Below are 18,586 nucleotides of genomic sequence, written 5' to 3'. Positions count from 1 at the left end.
AGAGCACATACAGACCAAAGATAAATTTTACAGTGGTTGTTTAAAAATGTAATAGGTTACAGAATGAGGTGCTGGAATTGCTTTCCCGTAGGGAAAAATAAACACACTTTCAGTTTTCATCTGACTTGGATAATTTTGGAAGCATTTGGCCTAAAGGCAACAGAATGAACTTGTTAGCTTTTGAGGTTTTTTCCAGATATGGTCCTATGAAAGTAAACCTACTTATCCTTAAGAGAATATGAAACCTGTCAACCTATAATTTATGACCTATATTTATAATATACACTGTAGGAGAGCCGTAGTGAAATGTTTATATAAGACAGTGATTCTAAGTCTGTTTTGACAATCTGATTATTCTTGATTCTCTTACCATAAAAATGCCTAGACTTGCTTATATGCGGAGTTCAGCATGCAGTTCACAATTTCAGGGGGAACTTCAAACCCTCAATTGGTAACCATAGTATAAGATATGGCTAATATAGGATATAATAAGTTGACTGTCTCCTGAAGGAAAGATAAAGCAAGGTGCTTGTTTGACCAAAGTGTTTTATTCCTGAAAGAAAGAAAATGAGAAGCCAAAGTATATATTCTAGATAAGTTTTTAAACTAGATAGTTAACTATGATAAGAAATGATGCTACAGCCTGCTTGTCCCTTAATTAAAATAGATATTTCCTATGGTATTATTTTAAAAATACTCTTTATTATATATCAAAGGTGCCAGTATTTAGACTAATTTATATTGTTCTGTTTATTTCACATGAATCATGTGTGCCTTTTTTGGCCACTGAAAAGATGGTCCTCGACAGTCCATTTAGGACCCAGTCCTCAACTTGTATCAGTGTGGCTATACTAGATAACTGGGAGACCAAGCTGTCGCCTGAACATCTAATGATTCTTATCAATTCATGTTTCTGAGATCACTGTGCCAGTTTTAAAAATACGTAAATTAACATAAAAATAAATTAAAAATAAAACGCAATGTAGAAAAAGTTCATTTCTGTTTTCCATTTTTATTACTAAATTTCTTCCTTTCACAAAGTACATGAGCAGATTTTTCTTTTCAAATGGTGGTGGACTTGTACTTGCCTGTTCTCCTTCTGTTTCCTGCTGACTTCACAGTCAGTGGCATGAAATACAGGTAATGCTTTATGGTGATGTGATTATGGTTTATGGTGATGGAGCCCAGGGGTAGTAGTAGTCTTTTTGCAAGTCAAACCCAAGAGATTGGGGATTTTATTAGTTCTATACTAAGCAGCTCCTCTAAGGAGTCAGTACTCCATTTAAAGATGATACCCCTCTTTCTGAGTAGCCACCGCCCATCTGCCTTCTGGACATTTCCACTGGATACGCCATAAGTACCTCAGATTCAACAGGGTTAAAACAAACTCATAAGTACCTCCTGAAAACTGTTCCTACTTTAGAAGGCCAAGGCAAGAGGATCGCTTGAACCCAGGAGTTCAAGACCAGCCTGGGCAACATAGTGAGACCTGGTCTCTAAAAAAAAAAATTTTTAAATAAAACTTGGGGCCGGGCATGGTGGCTCACAACTGTAATCCCAGCACTTTGGGAGGCTGAGGTGGGCAGATCACTTGAGGTCAGGAGTTTGAGACCAGCCTGGCCAGTATGGTGAAACCCTGTATCTACTAAAAATACAAAAATTAACCAGGCATGGTGGCGCATGCCTGTAGTCCCAACTACTTGGGAGACTGAGGCAGGAGAATTGCTTGAAACCAGGAGGCAGAGGTTGCAGTGAGCCGAGAAACCAGGAGGCGGAGGTTGCAGTGAGCTGAGATGGTGCCGTTGCACTCCAGCCTGGGTGACAGAGTGAGACTCCATCTTCAAAAAATAAAATAATAAAAATAAAACTGTTCCTCCTTTTGTGCTTTGTCTGTCAGTGAATGAAACTAACTTCCACTCAATTGCCCAAGCCAAGAATGTGGACATCATTCTTGTCTTTCCCTTCACCATCCTGCCCCGTTTCATCAAGCCCTGGCAGTTCTGCCATCCAAACACATCACACATCACATGTTACAGACTGCCATTTTCTCCTTATTGCCATGAGCACTATCATGAAGGCCACCACCATCCTCCTGCCCTTACAGGACCACAGGAGCCTTCCACCTGGATTCTCTGCCTGTTCTTGCTCCCTCTACTGTCTTCTCCATGGTACAGTCAGAGTCTTCTTTCCAAAATACAAAACTCATCCTGTCATGCATCGACTTAATAAACTCCAACTTCTGAACAGGCTTACAAAATCATAGATAATTGGACCCTTTCTTATGTTTCTAGCACTTTCTCTTGGTTTTTCTAGTCATATTCTATGTTCTGTGTACCAACTGTTTTCAGTTCTTTAAACATGCCTTGATTTCCCTTAGCTCATTCTCCTTTCATTTTGCTGACTTTTCCTTGGCTTTCAGGTCTTGGCTTCAGTGTCACTTATTTTAGGAAGCTGGTTACACCCACGAAAACTGGTTTAGCATGCCTCAGACCCCGGCTCCCATAGCATCCCCAGCCTCCTAGTCCTAACACTTCCTGTTACCTGGTACCAAAAACACTTGTTTATGTCTCTGTCTCTCCCACTAAACTGTAAACCCTAGGAAGGCAGGAGCCATATCTGTTTGCTTCACTTTGGGGCCTGTTACAGAGAAGGGACTTAATTATATTTGTGTAGGAAAGGAAGTAAAGAGCTAGCAAATGTAGCATAGACTAAGTCTGGTAAGACATAGATTCAAGTACAAATTTATTCAGAGAATTTGTCCACAGCACTCCTGCTGTCCTGCCTGGCCTCTAGTAGGAGGTGGTAGTGGTGATGGCTCACTGGCTCGGCTCGCTTGCTTTAAAATTGCATCATTAGGGAGGTGGGGGGGTTAGCCCCCCGCCCGGCCAGCCGCCCCGTCCAGGAGGGAGGTGGGGGGGGGTCAGCCCCCCGCCCGGCCGGCCGCCCCGTCCAGGAGGGAGGTGGGGGGGTCAGCCCCCCGCCCGGCCAGCCGCCCCGTCCGGGAGGGAGGTGGGGGGGGGGGGTCAGCCCCCGCGCCCGGCCAGCCGCCCCGTCCGGGAGGGAGGTGGGGGGCTCAGCCCCCCACCCGGCCAGCTGCCCCGTCCGGGAGGGAGGTGGGGGGGTCAACCCCCCGCCCGACCAGCCGCCCCGTCTGGGAGGTGAGGGGCGCCTCTGCCCGGCCGCCCCTACTGGGAAGTGAGGAGCCCCTCTGCCCGGCCACCACCCCGTCTGGGAGGTGTACCCAACAGCTCATTGAGAACGGGCCATGATGAAAATGGCGGTTTTGTGGAATAGAAAAGGGAGCAAGGTGGGGAAAAGATTGAGAAATCGGAAGGTTGCTGTGTCTGTGTAGAAAGAAGTAGACATGGGAGACTTTTCATTTTGTTCTGTACTAAGAAAAATTCTTCTGCCTTGGGATCCTGTTGATCTATGACCTTACCCCCAACCCTGTGCTCTCTGAAACATGTGCTGTGTCCACTCAGGGTTAAATGGATTAAGGGCGGTGCAAGATGTGCTTTGTTAAACAGATGCTTGAAGGCAGCATGCTCGTTAAGAGTCATCACCACTCCCTAATCTCAAGTACCCAGGGACACAAACACTCTGCCTAGGAAAACCAGAGACCTTTGTTCACTTGTTTGTCTGCTGACCTTCCCTCCACTACTGTCCTATGACCCTGCCAAATCCCCCTCTGCGAGAAACACCCAAGAATGATCAATAAAAAAAAAAAATTAAAAAAAAAAAATGTTTTGTGGAGATGGGATCTTGCTGTGTTGCCCAGGCTGGTCTTGAACTCCTGGCCTCAAGCAATTCTCCTGCTTTGGCCTCTCAAGTGCTGGAGTTACAGGCATGAGCCACCACACTCAGCCCACATCCATCTTATTATTATTATTATTATTTTTGTTTGGTTTTTTTGAGACAGGGTCTGGCTCTGTCGCCCAGGCTGGAGTACAGTGACAGTCTTCGCCTACTGCAACCTTTGCCTCCTGGGCTTAAGTGGTTTTTCGGCCTCAGCCTCCTGAGTAGCTGGGACTACAAGTGCATGCCACCACGCCCAGCTAATCTTATTGTATTTGTTTGTAGGGAGAGAGTTTTGCCATGTTGTCCAGGCTGGTCTTGAACTCCAGTCCACTCCTTGCCCTCCCATAGTGCTGAGATTGCAGGCATGAGACACCATATCTGGCCACCTCCATCTTTTTAATTCTGACATTAGCCCTATCATTATCCCACTCTTTTAGATGATGATAGTATAACACAGTAGTTCAAGAATATGGACTCAGGGCTGGAATCAGACAGACCTATTTCAGCCTTAGCTTTGCCACTAACTATCTTACCTTTGTCAAGTTACTTAACTTTTGTCTGTGCCAGTTTCCTCATTTATAAAATAAAGATAATCCTTGGCCAGGCACGGTGGCTGACGCCTGGGATTCCAACACTTGGGAGGCCGAGGAGGGTGGATCACTTGAGGTCGGGAGTTAGCCTGGCCAACATGGTGAAGCCCCGTCTCTACTAAAAATACAAAAAATAGCCGGGTGTGGTGGCACAGGAGTTACTCGGGAGGCTGGGGCAGAAGAATCGCCTGGGCCCGGGAGGCGGAGGTTGCAGTGAGCCGAGATCACGCCACTGCACTCCAGCCTGGGCGGCAGGGTAAGACTCCATTTCAAAACAAACAAACAAAACAAAACAAAACAAAACAAAAATAATAAAAGTAAAGATAATCCAATACCAACCTCATGTTTTTTGTGAGGATCAAATAAAATAATGGATGTGAAGTACTTAGCACAGAATGTGCCACTCAGTATGCTGGCGCTGTTGTCCTAGGAGTGGTAGAGATAGTGACAATGATGACTAAGAAGATGCACCAGAAGATAACTAGGGGCTGAGCACGGTGGCTCACACATATAATCCCAGCACTTTGGGAGGCTGAGGCGGGCAGATAACCAGAGGTCGGGAGTTCCAGACCAGCCTGGCCAACATTGTGAAACCCTGTGTCTGCTAAAAATATAAAATTAGCCAGGCGTGGCGATGCATGCCTGTAGTCCCGACTGCTTGGGAGGCTGAGGCAGGAGAACGGCTTGAGCCTGGGAGGCGAAGGTTGCAGTGAGCTGCGATCGTGCTATTGCGCTCCAGCCTGGGTGACAGAACGAGACTCTGTCTCAAAAAAAAAAAAAAAAAAAAAAAGTAACTAGTGATTTCTGAAGGTATGGAATTTGGCCAGGTGTAGTGGCTCACACCTGTAATCCCAGCACTTTGGGAGACTGAGACAGGAGGATTGCTTGAGGCCAGGAGTTCACAACCAGCCTGAGCAACACAGCATGACTCCATCTCTGTAAAACATTAAAAAAGTATTAGCACACCTGTAGTCCCAGCTACTCAGGAGGCTAAGGTGGGAAGACCACCACTTAAAGCACAGGAGTGTGAGGCTGCAGTGAACTATGATCACACCACTGCTCTCCAGCCAGTGACAGAGTGAGAACCTGTCTCTAGAAAAATATGTTTTAAAAAAGGTATGGAATTTGCCCAAGGTAATACAGCAAGCAAGGAGCAGAGCTAGGATATCATCAATCCCAGTTTGACTCTTTAAACCTGACTTTAACTTCAAGGCAATACTGTCTCCTACAGCCCTCAAATACTTCGTTCTCATTTTACAGCTTGAGCCAGACAGGCCTGAAAGCCTGTTGGGCCTTTTGCCCAAGCTCACAGAATACTGCACCAAGATTCAGTGACTCCTATTACAGTGCTCATTAATTGCATGGTAATCAACACTACTGGTGAACAAGGGTAGTTTATTCGCTTATTCATTAACTCATCCAAATCTGGAATTCTATAAAAGTACATAAACACTTTCCAAAGGATTTTGCCCAAAGGATATATAGGCTAGCAGTGTCCTCCTAGGAGAATAGACCAACATAAATCCAAATATCATCTCAAAGATTTCACTTGAGTGTATGATAAGTATTCAAAGCCTTGATGATTTCAGCTGATCAACTTCAAACCCAAATGCCCCTTTTCTTATCGGGCAAAACAAAATAATAAACAAAAACCCTTTGCATCTATTAGGTTCCATTTGTTAATTAACATATAATTGGCGTACAGTAAACTGCACATATTTAAAGTGTGTGATTTAATGAGTTTTGACATACATATACAAATGTGAAACCATCACCACAATCAAAATAGGGAAAGAGCCATCGCCCCAAGTTTCTTCATGCTCCTTTATACTCCGTTCCTCTCATCCTTTCCTGCCTGCCTGCCTCTATCCCCAGGTAACCACTACAGATTAGTCTGCATTTCTAGAATTTCATAGAAATGGAGTCTTACAGTATGTACTTCTGTTTGTCTGGTTTCTTCCACTCTGCATAAATGCATGTTGTGAGTACCAGCGGTTCATTCGTTTTTGTTGCTGAGTAATACTCCATTGTATGGATGTACCACATTTGTTTATCCATTCACCTGCTGACGGACATTTGGATTGTTTCCAGCTTTGGGCAATCACAAATAAAGCTGAGTTGAACATTAAAAAAATTAAAAAAAATAAATAAATAAAATTGCATCATTTAGACTTCTCTCTAGAAGTTGCCCTCTTCTTAGCAGGGTTAGCCCTGACATTCATTGGGCAGCCTGTGTTTCTGAAACAACCCAAACCCTATCTTTGATTGACAAGAAAGGATACAAAAGGGCAGATGACATTAACCAGGGACCCATGTATTTCTGGAAAATTGCTATGCTTATAGCCACCGCAATACATAAAAACCGAGCCCTAGGATCCCGGCAGCATTGGTGAGCACGAAGCCTCTGAGCAGTCAAAATAGATGCCACAGCATCATTACCCTTTTCTAACAGGAAAGTCCCCAGGGCTCTGACATTCAATGTTTAGATTTGTCTAGCTTTAGGGAAGAAAGGCCCCGGAACTGCAGATCTGCTTTCTCCCATTACTTTTTATGCCTTTGTCTTGAGTGGCTGTCACGTAGCAATATGTTTTTTTAATGGCATTTTGTTATTGGCCAAGGCTGCCTGCTCTAGGTTGAGTAGAAAAACATGCATTTATGTGGTGGGATATGAGGTGTGCCAGAAAAGAGCTCCTCCAGAAAGTCATTCTCACCCATGATGATCCACACTCCAGCATTCTCCTGTCTTCTTTTCAAGCCCTCTTTCAGAAGTAACGCTTTAATGTGAATACATTTCACTGAAAGAACAAGACTAGGGCAATGGGACAGATCGATAGGCGAGAGATGGGAGTTAGAGAGGTTGAAGAAAGAATTGAATGTGGAACTGTGAAACGTGGGTCATGCCAAAAGCAAAGTCTAGCTAATTAAAAGGTTTTTAAAGGTGTCTTGTCTTTTTTTTTTTTTTTTTGAGACAGAGTCTCACTCTGTCACCTGGGCTGGAGTGCAGTGGTGCCATCTTGGCTAACTGCAACCTCCACCTCCCGGGTTCAAGCAATTCTCCTGCCTCAACCTCCCAAGTAGCTAGGATTACAGGCACACGCCACCATGCCCGGCTAATTTTTTTTTTTGGTACCTTTTTATTTTTATTCTTTTATTATGCTTTAAGTTTTAGGGTACATGTGCACAACGTGCAGGTTTGTTACATATATATACATGTGCCATGTTGGTGTGCTGCACCCATTAACTCGTCATTTAACATTAGGTATATCTCCTAATGCTATCCCTCCACCCTCCCCCCACCCTACAACAGGCCCCGGTGTGTGATATTCCCCTTCCTGTGTCCATGTGTTCTCATTGTTCAATTTCCACCTATCAGTGAGAACTTGCTGTGTTTGGTTTTTTTGTCCCTGCGATAGTTTGCTGAGAATGATGGTTTCCAGCTTCCTCCATGTCCCTACAAAGGACACGAACTCATCATTTTTTATGGCTGCATAGTATTCCATGGTGTATATGTGCCACATTTTCTTAATCCCGTCTATCATTGTTAGACATTTGGCTTGGTTCCAAGTCTTTGCTATTGTGAATAGTGCCTCAGTAAACATACGTGTGCATGTGTCTTTATGGCAGCATGATTTATAATCCTTTGGGTATATACCCAGTAATGGGATGGCTGGGTCAAATGGTATTTCTAGTTCTAGATCCCTGAGGAATCGCCACACTGACTTCCACAATGGTTGAACTAGTTTACAGTCCCACCAACAGTGTAAAAGTGTTCCTATTTCTCCACATCCTCTCCAGCACCTGTTGTTTCCTGACTTTTTAATGATCGCCATTCTAACTGGTGTGAGATGGTATCTCGTTGTTTTGATTTGCATTTCTCTGATGGCCAGTGATGATGAGCATTTTTTCATGTGTGTTTTGGCTGCATAAATGTCTTCTTTTGAGAAGTGTCTGGTCATATCCTTCACCCACTTTGTGATGGGGTTGTTTGTTTTTTTCTTGTAAATTTGTTTGAGTTCATTGTAGATTCTGGATATTAGCCCTTTGTCAGATGAGTAGGTTGCGAAAATTTTCTCCCATTTTGTAGGTTGCCTGTTCACTCTGACGGTCGTTTCTTTTGCTGTGCAGAAGCTCTTTAGTTTAATGAGATCCCATTTGTCAATTTTGGCTTTTGTTGCCATTGCTTTTGGTGTTTTAGACATGAAGTCCTTGCCCATGCCTATGTCCTGAATGGTATTGCCTAGGTTTTCTTCTAGGGTTTTTATGGTTTTAGGTCTAACATGTAAGTCTTTAATCCATCTTGAATTAATTTTTGTGTAAGGTGTAAGGAAGGGATCCAGTTTCAGCTTTCTACATATGGCTAGCCAGTTTTCCCAGCACCATTTATTAAATAGGGAATCCTTTCCCCATTGCTTGTTTTTGTCAGGTTTGTCGAAGATCAGATGGTTGTAGATATGTGGCATTATTTCTGAGGGCTCTGTTCTGTTCCATTGATCTATATCTCTGTTTTGGTACCAGTACCATGCTGTTTTGGTTACTGTAGCCTTGTAGCATAGTTTGAAGTCAGGTAGCATGATGCCTCCAGCTTTGTTCTTTTGGCTTAGGATTGACTTGGCGATGCAGGCTCTTTTTTGGTTCCATATGAACTTTAAAGTAGTTTTTTCCAATTTTGTGAAGAAAGTCATTGGTAGCTTGATGGGGATGGCATTGAATCTATAAATTACCTTGGGCAGTATGGCCATTTTCACGATATTGATTCTTCCTACCCATGAGCATGGAATGCTCTTCCATTTGTTTGTATCCTTTTTTATTTCATTGAGCATTGGTTTGTAGTTCTCCTTGAAGAGGTCCCTCACATCCCTTGTAAGTTGGATTCCTAAGTATTTTATCCTTTTTGAAGCAATTGTGAATGGGAGTTCACTCCTGATTTGGCTCTCTGTTTGTCTGTTATTGGTGTATAAGAATGCTTGTGATTTTTGCACATTGATTTTGTATCCGGAGACTTTGCTGAAGTTGCTTATCAGCTTAAGGAGATTTTGGGCTGAGACGATGGGGTTTTCTAGATATACAATCATGTCATCTGCAAACAGGGACAATTTGACTTCCTCTTTTCTTAATTGAATACCCTTTATTTCCTTCTCCTGCCTGATTGCCCTGGCCAGAACTTCCAACACTATGTTGAATAGGAGTGGTGAGATTGTATCTTTTTAAAGTAGAGATGGGATTTCACCATACTGGCCAGGCTGATCTCAAACTCCTGACCTTGTGATCCGTCCACCTCAGCCTTTCAAAGTGCTGGGATTACAGATGTGAGCCACACGCCTGGCCATTTTATTTTCTTGCCTTGATTTTTAAATGTAGGATAAGAATACTTTTGCATAATTAATGGTTAAGTTTTTATGTGCATCAATGAGGAAATTGAGTCTTAATAATTAGACTCTAATAACCATATCTGAAGGTTAGATATTAGAACCAGGTAAAAACACACCAGAATTTTAGTATAACATTATATTTATACATCTCACTTATGTGAGAATTGGGCAGAATGGTAATAACTGATGGTCTTTCGAGTTCCACAACTTATAACAAATTCATTATGAGACATAGTATCTGTAAGGAGATTATATATATATATATATATATATATATAGAGAGAGAGAGAGAGAGAGAGAGAGAGAGAGAGAGAGAGAAGTCACTTAAATCATTTAGAAAGAGATACCCCCAAGAGAAAAGTGGTCAAAGGAATTAAGCAGGTAATTCACAACAGCAAAAATACAAATGCCCAATGTTAATTTCACCAAACACATAAGTTCATTAGTAATAAGGGAAAATTAAGTGAGATAAAAATGAAATGCAAGTTTTTACTTTTCCAGTCTTCAAAGTTGGAAGCTGGCTGTGGGAATATATATTGGTAAATTAAAATATTAATTGGTCTGTATCGAAAGCCTTACGATTATTTATGCCTTTTAATGTCATCATTCCACTTATAGAAATTTATGCATAGGTAATAATCAGAAGTACAGAATTATTTTGTATAAACAGATATACTTTACAGCATTATTTTTAGTACTGAAAACTTTGTTAATCTATATGTTGCTCAGTTGGAAATTAATTAAATTCAATTCTTAGGGTAGATTCTTAGGGTAGATATTGTGCTACTCACAATATCATGTTTCCTGAGCATATTTAATCATATGGGAAAATATTTGTAATGTAAGTTAAATATTAGAATATATTGCTTAACATGCTAGTTAAAAGTGTATTTTAAAATGTGTATATAATTGAAAAATATATATTTATTTAAAATATATATTTAAAATTAGGTTCATTTTATCATATGTGTCACGATATATATACAAAGAGCAGAGAGACAGTCTTTGCATGGTTCTGATATGCACAAATTTCAGTTTAATATTATTAATGTCAGTCCCCTTAACAACATGGTCCAAAGTTTAGTTACCATGGTATGTTAACTGGAAGTAATTACATGAAAGTATAAACTTTGCCATTAGCTCTTCAGTCAAGAAATCACTATGTAAATAACAGGTGCACATCACCATTAGTGACTAGTCATTTCACTTATTCAAAGTCTGTCAGCATTTGCTTACTATGCATCCATTATTTATTTTATGCACAGGCAGCAAAGCATGTAGTTGGGTTGCCTCTTTGTCCCCTAGTGATAAGTCTGTGTAGCATTTTACAAAAGTTGATAATTGAAAGAAGGAATTGTCCAGCAAAGATGAAGATGAATCAAATAAATTAAAAATGATAATGTGGGAAGTGAAATTTGAAAGGAATGTAAGTGGAGTTACAGAAGAAAGAGCTGACTGTAGGATTATTGAAACTACTACCGTTTGAGAAGCTCTGGGTATGTAGCCAGAGAAACCTGGTGAGAATGAACTTATCTGCATAAATGACAAGGGTGGTTTTGATGAAAAGGATAAAGATGTTCCAGAGGAAGTGATACAAGCAAAAATCTTCACCTTAAAGGAGCTCTGGGAAATGTCCATGACACTTGAGAGTGCAAAGGATAAAATGTTGAGAGTTGAGCCATATTAGAAAGCAGGATGACAGTTCACCAAGTCATAGAAAGTGTGCTGTTTCTATATCATAAATTATATGATGAGAAGAAGAGAAGCACTATTCAAACTACTCTTGATAAGTGTTTTACAAAGAAATAAGATGCTTTAATTCTCCATGTTTTTAATGTTTCACATTACAGAGTACTAAATAAATGTTAAATTTACTGTTTTTTATTCCTCAACATGTAAGTACACATTTATAATCAACAATAAGGACCAGGTGCAGTGGCTCATGTCTGTAGTCCCAGTGCTTTGGGAGACTGACATGGGAGGATCACTTGAGCCCAGGAGTTCAAGGTAACAGTGAGCTATGGTGACACCACTACACTCCAGCCTGGGTGACAGAGACTCTGTCTCTAATAATAATAATAAGGTTTTAAATATTTTGAAAAGAAACTTTAAAGATCATGGAGCAATCCTAATTTCTCCATTCATTATTAAGATTATTTTGCATGTTTTAACTTTGCATGGTCATTTTTATGGTCCTTTAATACCATGCAAAGTGAGGACTACTTCTTTATAATATAGGACACACATACACTGAAATGCTTGCAGTGGTTTACTCTGGGTGGTAGAACTACATGTGATTTCTGTTTTCTTCTTTAAATCATCTGTATATTTCAGATTTTCTTTAAGGTACCTTTACAAATTTACCACTTTTATAATCACAAAACATTTTAAGTCCCCATTTCTATCTTACGTTACCCGTTTTTCCTTAGCACAAACAATGATATTAAATTTCTACCTCCTCTGTCCTGTCCTAGCTCCCTAATACCCTCTCTCTAATAAATCAGTGATACCCCTTTCCCATCAGCTAACAGTCCACTATGGGGCTTTTTTTCCATTTTTCCCCATTTTGGGGGCAAGAAAGCAAGACCCAACTATATACTGCTTACAAGAAGCATATCTTAGCTATAAAGACACATGTAGGTTAAAGGTAAAAGAATGGAGAAAGATGCACCATGGTTACACTAATCAAAAGAAAGCGGAGTGGCTATTTTAAAATATTAGACAAAGTAGATTTCAGAGCAAAACTATTGCCAGAGATAAAGAAGGTCATGTCCTAATGATACGATAGTCAATCAAATAGACCTAACAGTGCTAAACAAACCACATGAAGCAAAACAACTATTAGAAGCAAAAGGGTAAAAAGACAAATATGCAGCTTAAATAAAAGATTTCAGTGCCCATTTGTTAATCATTGATAGAAGAGATGAAAGAAAATCAGCAAGGAAATGGTAGACTTGAACAACACTACCACCTAACTTTACCTGATTGCCATTCACAGAGCACCCAACAAAAGAAGGAAATACATTATTGGAAGCGCACACTGAACATTTTACCAAGATATTTTGCACGATAAAACAAGCCTCAAACTTAAGAATATTCAAGTCATATAAAGTATACATAAATTTATACATATGCAAATATTGTATAGTTTGTAATATAGAGAAATTATAAATTGATAAATATATAGAACTCACCATAATGGAATTAAAAGCCAATTTAAAAAAGATACTTGGAAGATCCCCAAATATTTGAAACTAACACACTCCTAAAGAGTCATGGGTCAAATTAAAAATCGAAAAGAATATCTCGAACTGAATGAAAGTGAAAGCACTACATATGAGAATTTGTGGGATGCTCCTAAAACAGTACTTAGGGGGAGGGAGATTTACAGCACATGACTCCTCTTTTAGAAAAGTTTGGGAAAGGTCTCAAATCAATTACCTTAGTTTCTACCTTAAAAGACTAGAAAAAGAAGAGCAAATTAAACCCAATGTAAGTAGAAGAAAGGGACTAATAAAGATTACAGAAATCAAATCAAAGATAAGGAACTAGGAAAACAGTGGAGAACATAAGTACAATCAAAACCCAATTCTTTGAGATGGTCAACAAAATTGATAAACACATTGCCATACTAATCAGGGAAAAAAGACACTACTTGCCTGTATCAGGAATGAGAGAAGAATATGGAGAGACATCTCTACAAATTCTACAGATATTAAAAGGAATAAGGGAATATTATAAATAGTTTTATGCCAATCAATGAAAGAACTTAGATGAAATGGAAAACTTTCTTGAAAGGTACAAACTATTAAACTCACTCAAGAAAAAAACGTAACCTGAATAACCCTGTGTCTATTAAAAAATAGAATTTTTAGTTTAAACTGTTTCCATAAGGAAGCCTCCAGTGCCAGATAGCTTCAGTGGTAAATTCAGTGAAATATTTCAGAAATAATAACCAAATTTACAAAATCTTTCCCAGAAAATTGAAGAAGCTCTGTTTCCCAACGCGTTCTAGAGGCTAGCATTACCCTGATACCAGAAACCAAAGATGGTACAAGAAAAGAAAACTACCAATATCCTGTATGACCATAGATGCAAAAATATAAACAAAATTTTAGCAAATTGAATCTAACCATATATTGAAGGAAAAAATATACCATGGCCAAGAGGGATTTATCCCAGTAATGTAGGATTGGTTTAATATTTAAAAATCAATCAAGTAATATATACATTAGCAAGCTAAGAAAGGAAAACTACTTCATTGTTTCAATAGAGACAGAAATGTACTTGGTAAAAATCTAACATTTATTTCTGATGAAACCTGATAAAGCACATCTCTGAAAAATCTACAGTTAGCATTATACTTAATGGTGGAAGCCTTAATGCTTTCTACCTAAGATCTGAAACACAAACAGAGATGTTTGCTTTCACTGCTTCCATTTGCCATTGTATTAGAGGTCCCGGCCAGTGCAATCAAACAAGAAAAATAATTAAAAATCATCCAGATTGGAAAAGAAGTAGTACAGCTGTCTTTATCCATAGATGACATGATGTCTATGTTGAAAATCCAATTGAATCAACAAAAAGCTACTAGAAATAATAAAGAAGTCTGTCCACATTGCAGTAAACAAAATCAGTATGCAAAAAAATCTATTTTATTTCTGGCAATGGACAATTTGAAATTGAAATAAGTAATGCTTTTTGCAATAGCATAAAAATATGAAATATTAGGGAAAAATCTAACAAAAGGTATGGAAACCACACAACGTTGCTTAGAGAAATTAAAGGACTTCTACATATGTGGAGAGATATACCTGGTTCAGGAGCAGGAAGGCTCAATATTGTTAAGATGCTAGTTCTCCCAAAATTGATGTGTAAACTCAATGTAGTCCCAGTCAAAATCCCGGCAGACATTTTTTGTAGAGATTGATCAACTAGCTTTAAAATTTACATGAAATATAAAGGACCTTAGAATAGTCAAAACAACTTTGAAAATGAATACAGTTGGAGGGCTAATACTCTGATTTCAAGACTTACTATGAAGCTACTGTAATCAAAATAGTGAGGTATTAGTGAAAATAAAATTATAATGGTGATGGTTATGTTCACTGTCTTGATTGTTGTACATTTTATACTTTATTGCATGTCAGTTATGACTCAAGAAAGCTGTTAGAAATAAGTCATTTTTAGCTTGCTTTATTATTTTCATTTCTTTCTGGGTGAATTCGCCTAGTGGTCATTTTGTTTGGTGGTTTTCTCCATTTCAGTCTAACTTCCTATCCAAGTTCATCAAGAGTGGAAGGTGTTTGTGTTTTGTGATGCTCTTGTTTCTTTTCTCTAAACCAACTGCTTTCTATCTAGTGGTACTATAGTTACCTTGCCCTGGGTCCCCAAATCCAGAAACAAATGCAAGGCCCAAATTTCTATCCCAAGCTATTATTTGGTATATCACAGATCCAGATACTGAGCCTTCAGTGAATTTGGCCCAGGTTCTGTGGCTGCTGTTTCAACAATAGAATAGCTTCATTTATCAGCAGGAGGCCCACAGCTGGAAAAGCTTCTTCTGTCTCCTTTTGTTCACAGGGAACCCCAACCCCCATTTCACACTCTCTGGCTGGCTTTTGTCTTGCCACACCTGGATTGATAGTCCGATTACATTGAAGATCCTATTTCTTTTTCCTTTTTTTTTTTTTTTTAAATTTTCCTGGTGTTTTATTTGTGCAGTTTGCTATAAGGATTATGCTAACCATATGGAATGAATTAGGGAGCTTTACATCTCTTTTCTGTCCCCTGGAATGGTTTACAAATAAATGTGCCCTGGAAGGTTTTTCTTTTTCTTTTCTTGAGTCAGGGATCTCATTCTGTTGCCCAGGCTAGAGAGCAGTGGTGGCATCATCACAGCTCATGGCAGCCTCGAACTCCTGAGCTCAAGTGATCCTCCCACCTCAGTCTCCCAAGTGGCTGGGACTACATGCATGTACCACAATGCCTGGCCAAGTTTCTTTTTTTTGTTGTTGTTTTAATTTTTGTAGAGATGAGGTCTTGCCCAGGCTGGTCTCAAACTGCTGGTCTCAGTGATCCTGAAGATCCTATTTCTTGGTAGCTACTTCTGACTGTTTTTGAACTTCAAGTTGCTGTGTATGGTTGTTCCATTCCTGACCCATGGGGATAACTATCTGTATTTTTAAAAGCTTCCATTATTATAGTTTTTATTGGGGAGGGGTGCAAATTTTGAACTCACGCACCATCTTGACTGGAAGGTCACATGCTTGTATAGTTGCCAGCTTTACCCCTGGCACATTTTAAAGTGCTCACCATAGCACGCTCTCAAATAATTGTTGGATCCATGAATAAGATGTACTAAGTGCCAAAATCTGGTTACAAAAAAAATTGTATGGTCTGATTTATGTCACACTTTATATGTGTGTATATAAAATGTACAAAAAGAAGTGAGGCTGGAGAAACAGCAAGGGCTTACTCTAGGGTATTTCTCGGTAATTTTTTTATTTTAAAAAATGCCTTTCTTTGCTGTCCTTGCCCTGACCCTGCTTTTTTTTTTTTTTTTAACAATAAACATGTATTTTAAAAAACCAGAATATGATAAAGTTATTTTCGTTTGGAAAATAGTAAACAAATGAACTAGGGTCCTGACTTTCATCTCTCCTGAGTTGAGGCACAGCTCTTCCCACCAGTTCCCCATCCCCAGAGCACCAAGTCATTTTTGCACATGATTTTCTGTTACCCTTCTCTTCCTCCAGGTTCTAATTTTCAGGTGCTCTAAAAGGACTTGTAAACAGAATCTCTCCCTTATATCCCTTCAAGAAGTCTTTCTGTGGTGCTATTTGAAATTCTTTTAATTAGAATTAGAAAATGAAAGCCTTAGCCTTGGGTCGCTTTCTTAGAATTAACCTGCTCATGTGCCTGCATTTCTGGCAAGTCAGTGATGACATTCAGATCATTCTTATTTAAATTTGGGGTATGAGTGATAAAATAGAAAGGTGTTTAGTGTTCATGAGGTGGAGCAGGGCCTTGGAAACTTTTACTCAAGGGACCTGATCTCAGAGGCATCTCTCACTCTGCATCTCTGGGGACCAAGATATCCTCTTGCTCTGCCCAGAGTATAGTGTGTAAGACACAAAAGCAGAGCAGGGTGGAAGCTCACTGCCAGCTGTTTCCACACCAGAGATATCCAACATTTTCCCTATGAGGTGGAGAGAAATATCTACATAGTGATTTTAGCTTCAGAATCTTGAGCATTTTTCCTAATATACTTTATCAATTTCAGTGAAAAGTGAATTTTTCTCTTAATTTAGGATTTGAAATCCTAGAGTCAAGTCTGATAGATAAACTCCAAGCTTCTTAGATCATTCAAAAGTACAAAAGTACACATCCCTTCCATCCTCCCTGCCAGGGGCCATTATAGTAAGAAAACTTCATGAATATTCACCAGCTCTGCAACTCCGAGTTTCTCATAGTAGCTGTTATCATCAGAATTCAGTCTTTAATCCTGCCAGAGAAGATCAGAATACTGTTCTGTTGAGTGGAGACTAAGTATAGCTTGGTTGGCTTTCCTGTGGCAATAAATTGACTATCTGTAATGCTATTTTCTTGAGTCCAAAATAAGCAGCTAGATATGACTTAGCAGAGCATAAAACTTTATCTTGAATGTAGGTATGTTGCTTTTCCACTTCCAGACTCAGTAAGTTCATGTCTTGATACTTTGTGCTATATCCATGAAATGATAAGAATAGCATTTTCTTTTATAAGAAAGCAGATGAGTTTTTTTTCATAAATATTACTTGTGGCATTTGCTAATCTTAATTAATTCATGATGCCCTTCCTGAGGGAGCTGGATTGTGCCCCTGTGCTGCAGAGGACATGGGGGCCTTGATTTTTGACACCAGCAGCAGCCCTTGAGTCTGCTTCCTAATTACTATGAAAGGACATGGTTTCTCGGTCCCGCTTGCCAAGCAGTCAGGACATTTTGGGCAGTTGGCCCCTAACATATTTCTGTCCAATAACCCAGTACAGCTGATTGACACAGTGCATAAAGGCTCCTTTTTCATACTGTTCATTTGAGAGATGTAGGGAGTTAAAATGACAGTTTTCTGCCTACAAGACAGTGGTTGGACTAGAAGAGCTCTGCTGGCCCCTTCAAACTCAATCATTTAAAAATTCACCCAAGAGATAATGAAAAATTGAATATATAGTAACAGATAATGAAAAATACCTGGTATCAGTTTCAAATAAAACTATGTACTACAATATAGTATGGCGTTTTTAAAAAGCGTCAACCAAAAGTATAGATGCTCCTCATCTTGCAGTGGGGTTATGCCTTGGTTAAACCTGTCATCAGTTGAAGGTATTGTAAGTTGAAAATGCATTTAGTACCCCTAAACCTACCAAACATCATAGCTTAGCCTCGCCTACCTTATATGTGCTCAGAACACTTACATTAGCCACTAGTTGGTCAAAATTATCTTAATACAAAGCTATTTTATAATAAAGTGTTGAGTATCTCATGCAATTTATTGACTACTGTATTGAAAGTGAAAAAGACAATGGTTGTATGGGTACCCAAAGTACTGTTTCTACTGAATGCATATCGCTTTCCCACCATCATAAAGTCAAAAAACCTTAAGTAAAACCATCATAAGTTGGGGACTGTCTGTATGCTTTATTTATTTATTTATTTATTTATTTATGAATGAGACGGAGTCTTGCTCTGTTGGCCAGGCTAGAGTACAATGGCGCAATCTTTGCTCACTCCAGCCTCCACCTCCCAGAGTTCAAGTGATTGTTCTGCTTCAGCCTCCTGAGTAGTTGGGA

The 18,586-nt window shown here is 39.6% G+C and overlaps 1 protein-coding gene across 11 annotated transcripts in view; it reads left to right on the top strand.

The window, feature by feature from the left end:
* ULK4 (unc-51 like kinase 4) overlaps window positions 1-18,586 on the top strand; it is a 715,846-nt gene that overhangs the window by 512,883 nt on the left and 184,377 nt on the right. Inside the window, exon 36 of one of the 11 annotated variants that reach the window (XM_055381351.2) lies at window positions 795-996. The exons of the other annotated variants lie outside the window; for them this stretch is intronic. The gene's annotated coding sequence lies outside the window, so the exon portion shown is untranslated. Of the gene's footprint in view, window positions 1-794; window positions 997-18,586 lie in introns of those variants that run through there. 11 annotated transcript variants of the gene reach the window in all.

Source organism: Gorilla gorilla, chromosome 2 (genome assembly GCF_029281585.2).
Source record: "Gorilla gorilla gorilla isolate KB3781 chromosome 2, NHGRI_mGorGor1-v2.1_pri, whole genome shotgun sequence".
Classification (NCBI taxonomy): Eukaryota; Metazoa; Chordata; class Mammalia; order Primates; family Hominidae; genus Gorilla; species Gorilla gorilla.
Note: the sequence above shows the minus strand (reverse complement) of the source record. Positions and strands in the feature narration are given on the sequence as shown.